The sequence below is a fragment of the Benincasa hispida genome, chromosome 1, assembly GCF_027475165.1.
Source record: "Benincasa hispida cultivar pf3 chromosome 1, pf3_genome.v1.1, whole genome shotgun sequence".
Taxonomy (NCBI): domain Eukaryota; kingdom Viridiplantae; phylum Streptophyta; class Magnoliopsida; order Cucurbitales; family Cucurbitaceae; genus Benincasa; species Benincasa hispida.
The window spans coordinates 56,912,256-56,929,674 of NC_143478.1; positions in this window are offsets into that span (position 1 = coordinate 56,912,256).

Here is a 17,419-nt window from a genome sequence, read left to right on the forward strand (position 1 = left end):
ATGGGGCTTTATTCCCGCAGGATATAGAGGAGTCCCAGTGCATACCCTGTGTGCACATTTCCACAGCATAGAGTTCGGTGAATCGATCTTTGTAGTCCAGACTGAAAGCCCTCCATCGATGGATGTAATCAATGATCGACTACTACTTTCGTTGCTTGGCATTTGTTAACTCCATCATGCTGACGGTGCATCTAATACTGTAGAAGCGATTCAGGAATTCCCTTTCAAGTTGCTCCAGTTGTCGATCACCTCAGGCTCTAAGTTTATGAACCAGTCAAAAGTGTTTCCTTTAAGGGTTCTGACGAATTGATTCACTAGCAGATCTTCCCTTGTTCTTGCATTCTCACATGTTTCTACGAAATGGGCGATGTGTTGCTTTGGGTTGCCATTTCCATCAAACTGCTGGAACTGTAGGGGTTGATACACTATAGGCATTCTTAAGTTGTCGATCCTCTAGGTGTATGGCTTGGAATACATGAAGGAAGTCTGAGTTGGGCTTCTATACCGAGCCCATATGGAGGTCATGATCATGTCTTACAACTGTTGGACCGACAGAAAGGCCACCGAAGCCAATTTTTGCAGTTGGTTTTCTTGCAGCACGGTCTTCGTTTTGTCAGTTGCTTTAACCGAAGGTGATTCGCTTGATTCAGCAGCCTCTCGAGACTACATCTATTCTCTCAGGGCAGTAATCTCATGGTCTCGTTCCTCGACGACTTTCATTAGAAAGTTCATCTTCCTTTCCATCTCTGTCATGGTCGCTTCAGCCGTTACGTCTGCCATCATGATAGAAATCATATATGGCTATGAATCCCTTTTCGGCTTGCTTGAGGCGGAAGTAGAGTTGTCAAATAGGGGTCCTCCTTGATGACAAACCCGCTTTGTGGGGACTCCGTCATTTGCCTCAAGATGTTTTGCATGATGAGGGAGCTTTGCTCTTGCTCCTGTGTAACTTCCCTTGAGCAACTGCGAGTGACAAGCCCCGTGTAAGAGTTGTTTGTCGAGGAAGTTCTGGATGCCATCTTCTTTGGTGCCATTTATCTTGTTTGGATGCTAAGAGAGAGATGAAAGGTAGAGATGTCCCACTAGGCATGCCAATTTGTTCACACAAGGTTTCCTGAGAAACATATTTCATAGAGTTGAGCTTGAATTTGTGTTGATGTCGATGTTGATTTGATGCGATGTGGTTCGATCTCTAGTACTTGATCCTCTTATTCTCTCTCAATTGAGTGGATGTGCTTGACTTAAAGAAGAAAGGTACCGAACGTTCTTGAAATAGAAGTCTTGGAAGAATCTTTGTGTCTTCAAGGGTTTTCTGTCTTCTAAGATTGCAGCTTTAGGAGTCTTGGGAGTCTTCTGCTTGTTGACGAATTCTCTTTGGGCTCTCTGAATGTAGAATTGCTGACCCCTTGGAACGAGAAGAGCTCATGCGCTTGGGCCTAGTCTTTAGCCCCAATTAATTGGACTTGGGCCTGACCTTTGGGTCCTATTAATTAGACTTGGGTCCGAACTTTGGGCCCTATTAATTGGATTTGTGTCGTTTTTGGCATTTTAGGCTTAAATTAAGCACATATTGGGGCGTAACTGAACCAGCACCCAAATTATAACGTCAAATTGGGCTAAATTAATTTTACTCAACCCAACGTTCGTGACGAAAACACGTGACGTCATCAGAATTCGTCTTCAATTTCAATTTAGAAAACATGTCAACTCTTAACCAGTCCCAAATTTGATGATTTTGGCATTTCTTCGTTAATTTAATAAATGACGTGGTGATTTGCAATTGGTCCAAAATTTATCCTCCAACAAGATCGCGTAATAATTAGCTAAACGATCGCTTAGTATTCTCTATATGGTTGCTTAACAATCTCTATCCGATCGTTTAGTAATATCTAAACCCTCGCTTAATATTCTCTATCCGGTTGGTTAGTATTCTCTCAACAATCAAAAAATGAACAAAATGGAGGGAGACCCTATTAATGTAAAGTATTCATAGAGACGCGCGTTCAACAAACGATCTGAAGGCTTTTTAAAAGCTGGGGATAATTTTGAAATTTCGTACGGGGAAAAGGTATCGGTAGAAAAGTTTTTAGGAAGAGGTCATCAGTAGAAAAGTTTTTGGGTTTCGGGTGATTTTGTGAAATTTCCCATTTGAAACGTTATATACAATATAATTAAACATTTAATTATTAAATTAAACAAAATTAGAGAATTGGATAATATTTAAACATGATTTAAATATTAATTACATAAATAAAGATCAATGATTGTGGAATTGGTGGTTTAATAATTTAATATTAGATATTAAATTATTTAATTAATTATTTAAAATTATTTTTTTAAAATTTATTGTAAAATATTAATTTTTGAATTAATATTTTATGTAATTAGTTTTAAAATTTTTTTGAAGTTTGATTTCAATTGAAATTTATTTGAATTTTTTGTTAAAATTCATTTTAAATTTTAAATTTTGAAGAAGTGGATTTTTCTCACTTCTTCCACTTTACGTTACACCACATAAATCCACTTCTTCAAAATTGTTTGAGTGTCATTACCTCATGGAAGAAGGCTGTATAGAAACTAATTGAATTTCAGTTGTTATGATAGACATGCAATTTCAAAAAATTGAGGGTGGAAGGTTCTCTTCTAGGCCTTGACATTCGATCTGAAAATTCTCCAAAATTTTCTTTAATTGATTCTCATTTTGGATCTCACAGTCCAATCAAAGGTCCTAGAGAATAATAAGGAAGATTACGTAGGAGAGAATAATAAGGAAGATTACGTAGTGGAAGATTACATAATGGTCTACAAGCATTTGCAGTGAAGATTCAAGCTAGAACTGAAGGATTGAAGAATTCTTCAAAGGTAATATCTTGAAATCTTATCTCTTTGTTCTGAACATGTTTACTTGATTGCTAAAATTGATGGAATTAGAATGCTTAAGGTCCAAATTGCTTCTGCTTGTTGATTGTCAACACAACACTTTATTGATGACGGTGAATTACTTACATTTACTATCTACGAGTTTTAGGACATAAAATCTAACAAATGAGAAACTTTGGACTTACACAATAAGTCAGTTTGCAAAACCTAAAAACTTAGGCTCTGATACCAACTGTAATGACCCAACTCTAAGATGGGTAAAAGATCGTTACTACAAGTATGCATAAAACTTAAAAAAGGACATTTTTCGCAAATCCTGTCTAAACCCAATAAAGTTTCATAAAAGGAATTTATAATATAAAATCCCAATGAATATAATTTCATCACTCGGTGCCCTAAAATCAATTGGAAAACAAATTAAATAAATATATGAATAATTCAATCAGGGATTTAAATGATTAATTTCTAAATTAAAACATAAAAATATGAGAAAAATAAAACAGAGGCATAAGTGTTTGGTAAGTCCAGGACTCGGTCATTGATTTTTCTTGTCATTCGTCGTTTTGTTCCTTCCTTTATCCAAAAAAATAGATAAAAGAGTGAGTATAAAAAAACATAGTGAGTGAACCAGAAGTTGATTGTTGTCCCTTCCACTAGGTGTACATACTAATTGTCCTATCGAGATAAAAATGTGCATCTTGAATATAGGCATAGACATAGAAATAAGGGACGAACCAAAAGACACGCTTTCATAGGAAGTGATTCAAAAGAGTCACAATATCATAAACATGGGTGGCGACCCTATAACAATGTCAAAATATACATTGGAGTTGTACATAATTTTATAGGGGTACTAACAGTCACCATCAAGCTAACATACATCATACAACGTCCAATTTCATCTTAAGCCATAACATATTATAATTATCACGTCAAAACAACTCATGAGTTCCCAGAACAAGCTCAACCTATAACATAAATCAGCATGTAAACTTAACATTTAAGAATTAATATTGTGACTCGCTCCAATTTCACCTCAGCCCCAACAACTCTTTCAATCCTACGCCAAAATCACAACCAAGGATTATAAATCCAAATTTACCGCTTACTTAAAAGTAAATAAAGGGCCTTGAAACATTAAAATACCACAAGAACTTTACTGAAAATCTTAGAAACGAACCTGAAGTTGCTGGACAGTGTGCTAACTCCCCTTTCAAGAAAACAAATCCAACCTTAAAATCTGAGTTCCTGACGAGCTAAGGAGGCTGACGACGAAGCTGACGGCACGTGCCGACCGGCTCCACGTCAATTCTGGCGCAGCGGAACGGCTACGCAATGGCGAAATTAGATTCACAGGTGGTGTGACCTAATCTGAAACAGTGAAAGAAAGCGACAGCAATGGCTGCCCTTTGCGTGAAGTCGCGAGAGAGAGGGAGACAGAAGTGTCGCGCGCGACGGCTGGTAACAGTAACGTTGGCAAAGAGCAGAAACATCGGCTGCTTGATCAGGGACAGCGGTCGACAAACATCCAACGAGGACGGCGACTTTAGCGATGTGAGGAAAACGTGGAGGGTTTGCATGAGAGGGTGGAGCGATTCACTTCGAACGTGATAGAGAGGGAGACACGTATGCATAAGAGAAAAAGAGAGCGTTTTTATTTTTTTTCCTCAACTCATTTTTTCCCTTTTTTCCTTTTAATAATTAATTCTATAACCCAATATATGTATATATAAATAAAAACCTTAAATCCAAATTCTAATTGGATTTTAATTAAATACATATATATTCCTTTTCCTTTTTAAATTTCAAATAAAATTCAAATAAAACTCAATCTTTGCAAATCTTCGATCAATTTAAAATAATCCCTAATTCCTTGTCACACTAATTTAAAGTCGAATTATTTAAACACACTAACTCAATTTGCCTCGACTTCACAATATAATTCAAGATATTAAATAAAATTTCCCTCAAAATTTTGGGTTATTACATTTAGCTTTTTGAAGGCTAAAGTTCGAGTGGAAGTAGACGTTGGACATTAGTTTTCTTCTTCTATCATGGTCATACTCAATCTTTGGAAGACAGAAGATCGAGTAGTTGAAGGCTTGAAATGATTGAAGATAGAAGTTCTTTGCCCTATTTCTTCTGAGTTGTCGACTTCTTCACCAATTATATGATTCTTGTCGACTTTCGCTATGCTGACAAGGTGACATGCAATAACATCTGATACTTCCTCTGGATGATTATTAAGGAAACTTCTTGGGAGTAATTATACCAAAGTTATTGGCCGTCAAAGTTGAGGAAAGTCCTCGTCTTCTTCCTTAGCAAGTTTACACTTTTCCATGCCACCTTTTTCTCTTTTTTTTTTTTTTTTTGTCTTGTTCCCTCTTCTTTAACATAGATAGGAAGGCGACTTTTTATTGGTGGAGCTCTACTTTCTTCTCTTTTGACGAGTCACAAATATCCATCATTTGCCATCATGACCATCAACATGTTCATCTTTGTTTTGAGAATCCGACATTTGGATTGCTTGTTAACATCGAACAACTAGGGGTTCGAAAGTCCCAAACTGGATCAAGCTTTCTTTTTTATCGTATGATGCAGACAGTGTTGGAACACTTGAAGTCACTCAATTACAACGTGGTTAGTCTAAGCCACTTTATCCAACTTTAGCTCATTGTTCTTTTCACAAGCTAACTTTTTAGAATCAGCTTCTTCAATAGAAAATATTTCAACTAGGTGTTCGGTGATACTTGCAATAGTCGGGGTCATTCACTTTTCCTAATAGCTCCAGTCACTTGCACCTTGGCAGTTGAATAAGTTGTTTCTCTAATAGTTGGTCAAACATGTTTGCAACATTAGAACTAAGGAATGGATAAATATTTTGTTGGATTTTATGTCCTAAAACTTGTAGTTTGTAATATCATATTCTTGTTCAATAAAGCTGTTATTGAAAATCTTTAGTAAATTTAAATTCTAAATTCATGAATCCAATAAACTAAGGTTCCGAGGTTATTAAGTTTAAGTTTGAACTTTATTAGTCACATAAATGTGGATCAAGTTCAAATATATATAGCCAAAATGGTCTATAGTATATGAATAAGGTTGGGCGCCTTATTTTGGGGACATTGTGGATGCGGCCCATTTTGTAGTTAGTACAAACGATGTGATCCTAAACCGTTCATGTGGAGACATGAAAATGGGGGCATCCTATGTAAAGAGTTTACATAAGACTGAACTATGAAATAGTCACTTTTTATGTTTAAATGTCGTTTAATGTGTAAAATTGACTATTTCGTTAATTGATGACCTAGGTAACTTAATCTTAATCCTGAGCTAACTATAAACTCCTATTCACTCGGAATTATCTTTAGATCTGCATAGGTGAGGGCAGCTCATTATCACTGGCCCAATAAGCCTCCTATTTCAAGGGTAAGATTAGGTGGATAGCTGGGAACATAGGGTGCAAGACGGAATTCACTCCTACCCGTTACAGGGATAGTAGATAGGTTGTTCCCTTTAGTACTGAATCCAGGTCTTGAAGGGGCCCCACCCTCTCATTGACCTGAGAGGAGTTCGGTTTATAGGTTGGACCTTAAACCAAATGTTCATTAGAGGATCAGTGGAACTTAAGGAATAAGATGTAATCTCGGGGGTAAAACGACTTTTATGACCCAGCCGAGAATTACGAACAATGTGTGAAGGATTAGCTTACTAATCATGGTTATATCATATGGACACAAATATATCTATAGTGAGGGGAGTGCAACTACAGGACTATAGTGGAATGACCCGTGAGTTAACGAATGTTGATTAGCTCCATCTAAAGAGTTTAGCCAGCTAATCTCGGATCATTGGAGCCCATGATCTATAGGTCCATTAGGTTCCCCTACTAGCTCATATGGAATAAACTTAGAACAGTATGATAGAGAATTGTTCGAATTAGGTGAAGAGAGAGAAATCAACAAGTATATGTGATATAGTGGTCGATTTTTTAGTTTAAAAATACAGCTTTAATATTTAAATATCAAGAATATGAATACGTTCATATTCGGAAGCTCGAAAATAATCGAAATAGTCAAATATGTAAAAAGTGAAAGAGTTGACTTTTGACTTTGAAAAGTCAAACTTTGACCGATCTTATATTCAAATGTGATTTGATTTTCGAGAAAATGATTGCAGATTCATGCTTGGGAGGTCAAAATTAGTCAACACGAAAAAAATCATAAAAAGTCTAAATGTCGACTTTTTGATCAAAGTTTGACTTTGACCAAATGACTATTTTGCTCTTTGACTAAAGTTAGTGGGAAAATCCAAACTTTTATTGGATAATTCCACTAACAAAATATTGGAGTAGGTGTTGGCTTATAGTGGAGACATTAAGCCCACTTAGATAGTGGATTCTAGGTGTTGGATTTTTATGAAGTTGTTTCATGTAATTTTGCATGACCATTTTCTATAAATATGGGCTTGTCATTTTGGATTAAAGACTTTTGGATTTTTGCAAAAATTAGCTTTTAAAAATTGGGCTGAAAAAACCCTAAACCCAACCCAAAATTCATTCTACTATTTCCATCTCTTTCTCTCTCTCGGGTTCTTCATCCATTTGGTCCCACAACCCGGTTCTGAGTCCAGAGGATAGTAGATCAGCTCTAGTGGTTGTCCGATTTGTGTTCGAATAGAGATAGACGAGTTTCGGGAGCTTCAAAGGTAATGTTTCTAAAAAACCCTAATTAACTGATTTAGGGTTGTATGTTTAGTTTATGCAATTAGAGTAAAATTAATCCTCAATTCTGTTGCTGATGCCTACTTTTCCATCATGTGGTATCAGAGTATGTTATAATTTTACTCAATTGTATGTGGTGGGTATCAATTTATTAGATAAAATTGAGATTGGAAACTAAAATGGTTTTTAGGTTTTGGCAATTAAATTAAGTTTTTTTTGTAGTATTAATTTGTAATTGCTCACATGTTTATGAGCATTAATGTGTGAAAAAAGGGTCTGTAAATTTGCTAGAGTCATTAGATTTGAATTAGGATGTAATTGCTCGGTTCCGGGAAAAGGAGACAACTTCAAAATGAAAAAAAAAGCTCACAGACTCGATTTTACTCCCAGACCCGAGAAGGGTGCTCCTAGACCCGACCTAAAGCCTGGATCCGACTCGCGTGCTCCACGCGCTCCACCAGACCAAAGATGAGCTCCTAGATCTGACCCGGTTCTTCACAACCCGTGCGCCTGCCCACTCCGTCGACCCACCCCGCGCTTCCGTTGACTACGCTAACAAGCGTTGACCAGCCGGTCCAGACGGTCTGGAGCGGTCCAGTTGAGCCGGTTTGATCAGTTCAACCTGATTTTTGAGTTTTTGGGCTGGTTCGGGAGTTTTTGGGCTAGTTCAAGTGTTTAAAGCTGGTTCGAGAGTAGTTTTTTGTACTACACCAAATTATTATTATAATAATTTAGTTATTAGCTTAATTTAAGAGCCAAAACCAATCCATTTTAGGGTGTTTAATAAATTATGCATGTTGATGTATGTTTTAATTAAATTTTGAATCTTATTGTGCATATAGTATGCCATATAGATTTAAAATCCTACCATAGGTTAACATGTACATGCATTTGATATATGTTATAATTGTTATAATGTATATAGTATGCATGTTAAGTTTCTTTAATATAAAATGTTATATTAAAGCATGATCATCAAGTATGAATGTATGTTATAGATGTATGATTCTAGGGTTATAATGGTTATAATTTTATTTTATAATTGTTATAAAATAACCTAGACTTTAAAATCTATAACAAAGGTAAAAGTTGCATGCTCACCTAGGATTAAATTGGTGCAATTTCAATCGGCTTTTCTAAAGAGTTAGAATAGGTCAATTACTTGTTTAACAAAGAGTTATTTACTTACCCAGGAAGATCTTGTCTAAGGTTGGGGGTTCTTAAGGTGACGGTTTACGAAACACCTCCTACTTGGAGATCAAACTGGCATCTAAGTCAAATAATCCTAGTTTTAATGAGCATGCGTGAGAGATGTGAGGTAATAAAATTTGTTTATCACTTAGACATCATAGGTTAAAATCTAGTATAAGAGTTATACATGGATCTATCACCTACACTTCAGATATGTTTAATTTAGTCGAAATATATCTCTAAGCATTTTTTATACCCTAAACTGTTATAGAACACTTCAGCCAGAGAGAAGTAGCGTACTTTTAGCTCTAGCGTCCCTAAGAGTTCACATCGTGAGGTCCATGCAAGGCTTTGGGCCGTGCTTAGGAGCGGACTCCCTTCGGAGAGTGTTTGCATGGATCAATATCAAGGTGAATAGGGAAAGTAGTTCATAGTAAGTGGGTGAGGGGTATGTAACAACATATCCCACAGTCTATTCCATTAGGTCGCACCGTGAGATTCCTATAATGCGTATGCATGTCTACCCTGGAGCGACCTTTCCCTTCGGAGGGTTGTATTATAGGATTCAGAACACCACGAACTCCAAATCTGGATAGGCTCTCTTAGATCAGTTTTCACATTGACTTTCCACTTTCAGGAGCATGTTGATTTTGGTTTCTGAAATCCAAAAATGGAAGGTTACACTTACAAGAATTACTAAAATGTTAGTACATTCTCGACCAAAGTAGCGATAACTAAAGTGCTACAGGAATAAAGAGTTATTCTAGGGTTAGCATCTAGTCAAGATTGTCTTGGTTCAAAAGAGGAATAATCGACTACCGTTCGGTGGAGGTTACTCTAAACTTTTGAAATATCGTTGCAAAATATAATAATGAAGGGTACTTTATTAGTTTTTTTTTGCTAAACTTGATTGGATTTAAAAGATTAATGTTTTTTTACTAAAAAGGATATGTTTATCTTTTCAGCATGAATAGCTCGATAATTCAACTCTTAGCTTCCGAGAAACTAAACGGCGATAATTATTCGGCATGGAAATCAAATCTAAACACAATACTAGTAGTTAACGATTTAAGATTTGTCTTAACTGAAGAATGTCCTCAAGCCCCAGCCTCAAATGCTAACCGAACTGTTCGGGAAGCATATGATCGATGGGTCAAAGCCAATGAAAAGGCCTGTGTTTACATTCTTGCCAGCATGTCTGATGTTTTGGCAAAGAAACATGAATCCTTAGCTATGGCTAAAAAGATAATAGATTCATTAAGAGAAATGGTTGGGCAACCATCATGGTCCCTTAGACACGAGGCAATTAAGCACATTTACACGAAGCGGATGAAGAAGGGGACCTCTGTTAGAGAACATGTCCTGGACATGATGATGTACTTCAATATCGCTGAAGTAAATGGCGGACCCATTGATGAGGCTAACCAGGTTAGCTTTATCTTACAATCTCTTCCGAAGAGTTTTATACCTTTTAAGACAAATGCATTTTTAAATAAGATAGAATTTAACCTCACTACCTTTCTTAATGAGCTCCAGCGATTCCAAAACCTTACTTTAGGTAAGGGGAAGGAAATGGAAGCAAATGTTGCTACCACTAAGAAAATATTTATAAAAGGATCGTCCTCTAAAAATAAAGTTGGACCCTCTAAAACTCAAATGAAAAAGAAGGGAAAAGAGTAGGCTCCCAAGATAAAAAAAAAAAGGGAAAGAAGGATACAGATAAAGGAAAATGTTTTCACTGTAACCAAAATGGGCATTGGAAGAGAAATTGTCCGAAGTACCTTGCAGAGAAGAAAGATGAGAAAACGGCACAAGGTAAATATGATTTGTTGGTCGTTCAAACATGTTTAGTGGAATATGATACTTCAACGTAGATTCAGGAGCCACTAATCATATTTGTTTCTAGTTTCAAGAAACTAGTTCTTGGAAAAAGCTTGAAGAAGGTGAGATCTGAAGTTGTTTTTTGAAGATAGATATCTAGTACTTAAAAATGTTTTGTATGCACCTCTTATGAAGAGGAATTTGATATCTATCGCTTGTATTATAGAACAATTATATACAATATCTTTTAATATAAATGAAGTGTTCATTTTTTGTAATGGTATTCAAATTTGTTCTGCTACACTTGAAGACAACTTATATAAGTTAAGACCAACTAGAGAAAATTTTATTTTTAATACTAAAATGTTTAGAACATTAGAAACTCAGAATAAAAAGCAAAAGGATTCTTCCAACGCCTATCTATGGCACCTTAGACTTGGTCACATAAATCTCAATAGGATTGGGAGATTGGTCAAGAGTGGACTTTTAAGTCAGTTAGACGATAACTCTTTACCTCCATGGGAATCCTGTCTTGAAGGAAAGATGACCAAGAGATCTTTTACTAGAAAAGGTCTCAGAGCCGAAGTACCATTAGAGCTCGTACATTCGGACCTTTGTGGACCAATAAATGTCAAGGCTCGAGGTGGGTACAAATATTTCATCAGTTTTATTGATGATTATTCAAGGTATGGTCATGTTTACCTGCTTCATCACAAGTCTTATTCTCTTGAAAAGTTCAAAGAATATAAGGCTGAAGTTGAGAATGAATTAGATAAAACAATAAAGACATTTCGATCAGATCGAGGTGGAGAGTATATGGACATATGATTCCAAGACTATTTGATAGAAAACAGGATCCAGTCACAACTCTCTGCACCTAGTACGTCTCAGCAGAATGGAGTATCAGAAAGAAGAAACCGAACCTTATTAGATATGGTTCGCTCTATAATGAGCTATGCTCAATTGCCTGATTCCTTTTGGGGATATGCACTTGAATCTATTGTCCATCTTTTGAACAACGTTCCCTCTAAAAGTGTTTCAGAAACACCTTATGAGCTACGGAAAGGGCGTAAAAGTAGTTTACGTCACTTTAGAATTTGGGGTTGCCCAACACATGTGTTGGTACAAAATCCTAAGAAATTGGAACTTTGTTCAAAATTATGCCTATTTGTAGGTTATCCAAAGGAAACAAGGGGTGGTCTGTTTTATCATCCTCAAGAGAATAAGGTATTTGTATCGACAAATGCCACATTCTTAGAGGAAGACCACATAAGAAGTCATCAACCTCGTAGTAAACTAGTATTGAATGAAATTTCCAAAGATGCTAAAGACAGAGCTAGTTCATCTACTAAAGTAGTAGATAAAACTAGTACATCAGGTCAGTCACATCCTTCTCAAGAGTTGAGAATGCCTTGACGTAGTGGAAGGGTTGTTCAGTAGCCTGACCGTTACTTGGGTTTAACAAAAACACAAGTCTTCATACCTGATGACGACATAAAGGATCCATCGACCTATAAACAGGCGATGAAAGATGTGAACCGTGATCATTAGGTCAAAGCCATGGACCTCGAAATGGATTCTATGTACTTCAATTCTATCTGGAAACTTGTAGATCAACCAAATGATACAAAACCAATTGGTTTTAAGTGGATCTACAAGAGAAAACAAGACCAAGCCAGTAAAGTACAGACTTTTAAGGCTCAACTTGTGGCAAAGGATTATACCTAGAGAGAGGGAGTGAACTACGAAGAAACTTTCTCTCTCGTTGCCATGCTTAAGTCGATTAGAATACTCTTATCCATTGCCACCTTTTATGACTATGAAATTTGGCAGATGGATGTCAAGATAGCCTTTCTAAATGGCGATCTTGAAGAGAGTATCTATATGGCTCAACCAGAGGGGTTTATTGCACAGGGTCAAGAACAAAAGGTTTGTAAGCTTCAAAAATCCATTTATGGGTTGAAACAAGCTTCTAGATCTTGGAATATAAGATTTGATACTGCGATCAAATCTTATGGTTTTGAACAGAATGTTGACGAGCCTTGTGTTTACAAGAAGATCGTCAATTCTACTATAGCGTTCTTAGTTTTATATGTCAATGATATTCTACTCATTGGGAATGATGTAGGATATCTTACTGACGTCAAACAATGGCTAGATACACAATTCGAAATGAAAGATTTAGAAAATGCACAGTATATTCTTGGGATCCAAATTGTTCGGAATCGTAATAATAGAACTCTAGCCATGTCTCAAGCATCTTATATAGTCAAAATGTTGTCTAGATATAAAATGCAGAATTCCAAAAAGGGTCTGTTGCCTTTTAGACATGGAATTCATCTGTTAAAAGGAAAATGTCCTAAGACACCTCAAGAAGTTGAGGATATAGGAAATATTCCCTTATGCCTCCACAGTTGGAAGCCTGATGTATGTAATGTTATGTACTAGACCTGACATATGCCACTCAGTAGGGATCGTCCGTAGATACAGTCTAATCCTGGACGTGATATTGTGTGGTTGTTAAGAACATCTTAAAGTATCTCAGGAGAACTAGGGAGTACATGCTTGTGTATAGTGCTAAGGATTTGATCCTTAATGGATACATTGACTCTGATTTCCAAACTGATAAAGATTCTAGAAAGTCTACATCTGGATTAGTGTTCACTCTTAACGGAGAAGCAGTAGTGTGGAAAAGCGTAAAACAGACCTGTATATTGACTCCACAATGGAAGCTGAATACGTAGCTCCTTGCGAAGCAGCAAAAGAAGCAATATGGCTGAGGAAATTCTTGATAGATTTGGAAGTTGTTCCAAATATGCATCTACCCATCACCTTGTATTGTGACAACAGCGGTGCAGTTGCAGATTCAAAAGAACCTCGAAGGCATAAACGAGGAAAGCACATCGAACACAAGTACCACCTTATCCAAGAAATCATACATCGTGGTGACATTGTAGTGACCTAGATACCTTATGAGCAAAACATTGCTGATCCTTTTACAAAAACCCTCATGGTTAAAGTTTTTGAGGGTCACCTACAGAGTTTAGATCTACGGTGTTTCTAAACTAGGACAAGTGGGAAATTATGTTGGGCGTGAATGCCCTAGTTTATTGTATTCATATGTCTACTATACTCATATGTAATATTAATTTCTCACAATTAAATTCAGCATCGTTTGATCCTACTAGGAGTTTTAGTCCAAGTGAGAGTTTGTTGGATTTTATGTCCTAAAACTCGTAGTTTTAATATCATATTCTTGTTCAATAAAGCTGTTATTGAAAATCTTTAGTAAATTTAAATTCTATATTCATGAATCCAATAAACTAAGATTCTAAGGCTATTAAGTTTAAGTTTGAACTTTATGTTGTGACATAAATGTGGATCAAGTTCAAATATATATAGCTAGAATGGTCTATAGTATATGAATAAGGTTGGGCGCCTTATTCTGGGGACATTGTGGATGTGGCCGATTTTGTAGTTAGTACAAACAATGTGATCCGAAACCGTTCATGTGGAGACATGAAAATGGGGGCATCCTATGTAAAGAGTTTACATAAGACTGAACCATGAAATAGTCACTTTTAATGTTTAAATGTCATTTAATGTGTAAAATTGACTATTTCGTTAATTAATGACCTAGGTAACTTAATCTTAATCTTGAGCTAACTATGAACTCCTGTTCACTCGGAATTATCCTTAGATCTGCATAGGTGAGGGCAACTCATTATTGCTGGCCCAATAAGCCTCCCATTTCAGGGGTAAGATCAGGTGGATAGCTGGGAATATAGGATGCAAGACAGAATTCACTCCTACCCGTTATAGGGATAGTAGATAGGTTGTTCCCTTTAGTACTTAATCCAGGTCTTGAACAAGGGGCCCCACCCTCTCATTGGCCTGAGAGGGGTTCAGTTTATAGGTTGGACCTTAAACCAATTGTTCATTAGAGGATAATGGAACTTAAGGAATAAGATGTTGTCTCGGGGGTAAGATAGTTTTTATGACCCAGCCGAGAATTACGAACAACATGTAAAGGATTAGCTTATTAATCATAGTTATATCATATGGACACAAATATATCTATAGTGAGGGGAGTTCAACTACGGGACTATAGTGGAATGACCCGTGAGTTAATGAATGTTGATTAGCTCCATCTAAAGAGTTTAACTAGCTAATCTCTGATCGTTGGAGCCCATGATCTATAGGTCCATTAGGTTCCCCTACTAGCTCATATGGAATAAAATTAGAACAGTATGATAGAATAATTCGAATTGTTCGAATTAGGTGAAGAGAGAGAAACCGACAATTATATGCAATATAGTGGTCGATTTTTTAGTTTAGAGATACAACTTTAATATTTAAATGTGATTTAAATATCAAGAATATGAATACATTCATATTCGGAAGCTCGAAAATAATCAAAATGGTCAAAGATGTAAAAAGTCAAAGAGTTGACTTTTGACTTTGAAAAGTCAGACTTTGACCAACCTTATATTCAAATGTGATTTGATTTTCGAGAAAATGATTGTGAATTTATGCTCGGGAGGTCAAAATTAGTCAACACGAAAAAAATCATAAAAAGTCTAAATGTTGACTTTTTGGTCAAAGTTTGACTTTGACCAAATTACTATTTTGCCCCTTTGACTAAAGTTAGTGGAAAAATCCAAACTTTTTTTCGATAATTTCACTCATAAATTAGTGGGCTAGGTGTTGGCTTATAGTGGAGACATTAAGCCCACTTAAATAGTGGATTCTAGGTGTTAGGTTTTTATGAAGTTGTTTCGTGCAATTTTGCACGACCGTTTTCTATAAATATGGGCTTGTCATTTTGGATTAAAGACTTTTGAATTTTTGCAAAAAATAGTTTTTAAAAATTGGGCTGAAAAAAACCTTAACCCAACCCAAAATTCATTCTACTATTTCCATCTCTTTCTCTCTCTCAGGTTCTTCATCCATTGGGTCCCACAACCTTGTTCTAAGTCCAGAGGATAGTAGGTCAGTTCTAGTGGTTGTCCGGTTCATGTTCGAGCAGAGATAGACGAGTTTTGGGAGCTTCAAAAGTAATGTTTCTAAAAAACCCTAATTAACTGATTTAGGGTTATATGTTTAATTTATGCAATTAAAGTAAAATTAATCCTCAATTCCGCTGCGCATGCCTACTTTTCTATCACTTTTTTCCTGTCTTTCTTTAAGAGTTGGGCAACACTTCTCGCCCTCATTGTGCTTTCTTTTACATTTTGTTTCTTTTCCTTTAGAGGAAAATTTCATTGAGGTTGAACGAACGACTATAGATTTTTTTGTGGCACTATTCACGATCCTTTTAGTCCACTTGTTTTCATTCATGTCTTTTCTCACCTCAGGAAGCAAAAAAATCCTTAGTTCCCCTATTGGTGATGCTTAACTCCATGTCATTAGTGCGAGCTGCCAGGTATTCGAATGTAGGAGACTTTATCCGTTGTAGAATATAAAGAAGTTCCCAGTGCATGCCTCGATGATAGGATATACAAGCATGCAACGGAAGCAAATAGAATCAATAAGCAATCTAATTATGTTTAATTTGAGTACTAAAAGCATGCTAAAACACATTTTTCATAAGTGAGTTTCAAGTAACATATCTTTGATGAATTTCCTCCAATCCAAGCTGCTTCTTCAAGTAATTCTAGCTCCAATTCCTCAGTGAACCACCAAGAGATCATTTTTACTATTCTCAACCTTGAATTTGAGTGATGAAACTCTACTTAGAGTGAATTTGCTGAAGGAAAATACAATGGTTTTCAGGTGAAGAGGACAATAGCAACTGAAAACATTTCTCCAACTCTCTCCTTTTTCTTCTTCAGCAATTGAAGAGCTTTTTTATTAATCAATTACATGCAAGCACATCTGAAAGAGGTCAATGCCACCTTCAATTTGGATTTGAAGTGGGCTAGGTGGGTGGTTTAAGGAGGAAACACCTCCTACTCAATTGAAAATGGGAACTTCCCACTCAAATTCCAATTTTCAATTTTTGTTATTTGAAATTCAAATTTTAATTAATTAATTCATAACTAATTAAATTTAAAATAAAAAAAAATTCTCAAATTGAATTGAAATTGAAATTTTAATTTGATTTTTAATTGATTAAATAATTCAATATCAAATATTAAATTAATCACACACCCAATTTTACTCATGAATCAACACCCCAATTCCATTTAATTTCAATAAACTAAATGTTAATTATATCAAATATAATCATACAAACCCTAATTCGAATATGAACTTATTCAAATTCAAAACCTTAATTTCAATTTGAACATTTTCACATTCAATTTCTATTTGAACAATTCAAATTGATATTATTCAAAATTCACTAAATTTATTAATTCAAGGTGTTCATGTTTTACGAGCTAGCAGAGGGATCTTATGGACCTATAGATCATGAGCTCCAACGATTTAAGATTAATTGGCTAAAACTCTTTAGAGAAGATTAATCAATATTTGTTAACTATCAAGTTACACCACTATAGCTTGATAGTTTCACTCTCCTCATTGTGGATATATTTGTGTCCACTCGATTTAATAAGAATCAATATGTCGACCTTTCACAGGTTGTTCGTGATAAATGCTGGGTCAATATGCTGTTTTACCCCGATATTACGTCTTGCTCCTTAAGTTCCACTAATCCTCTAATGAACAATTGGTTTGTGATCCAATCAGTAAACCAAATCCCTCTCGGGCCAATGAGAGGGTGGGGCTCTTTATTCATGACATGGATTCAATACTTAAGAGATTAACCTTTTTTCCATCCCTTAACTGGGTAGGTGTGAA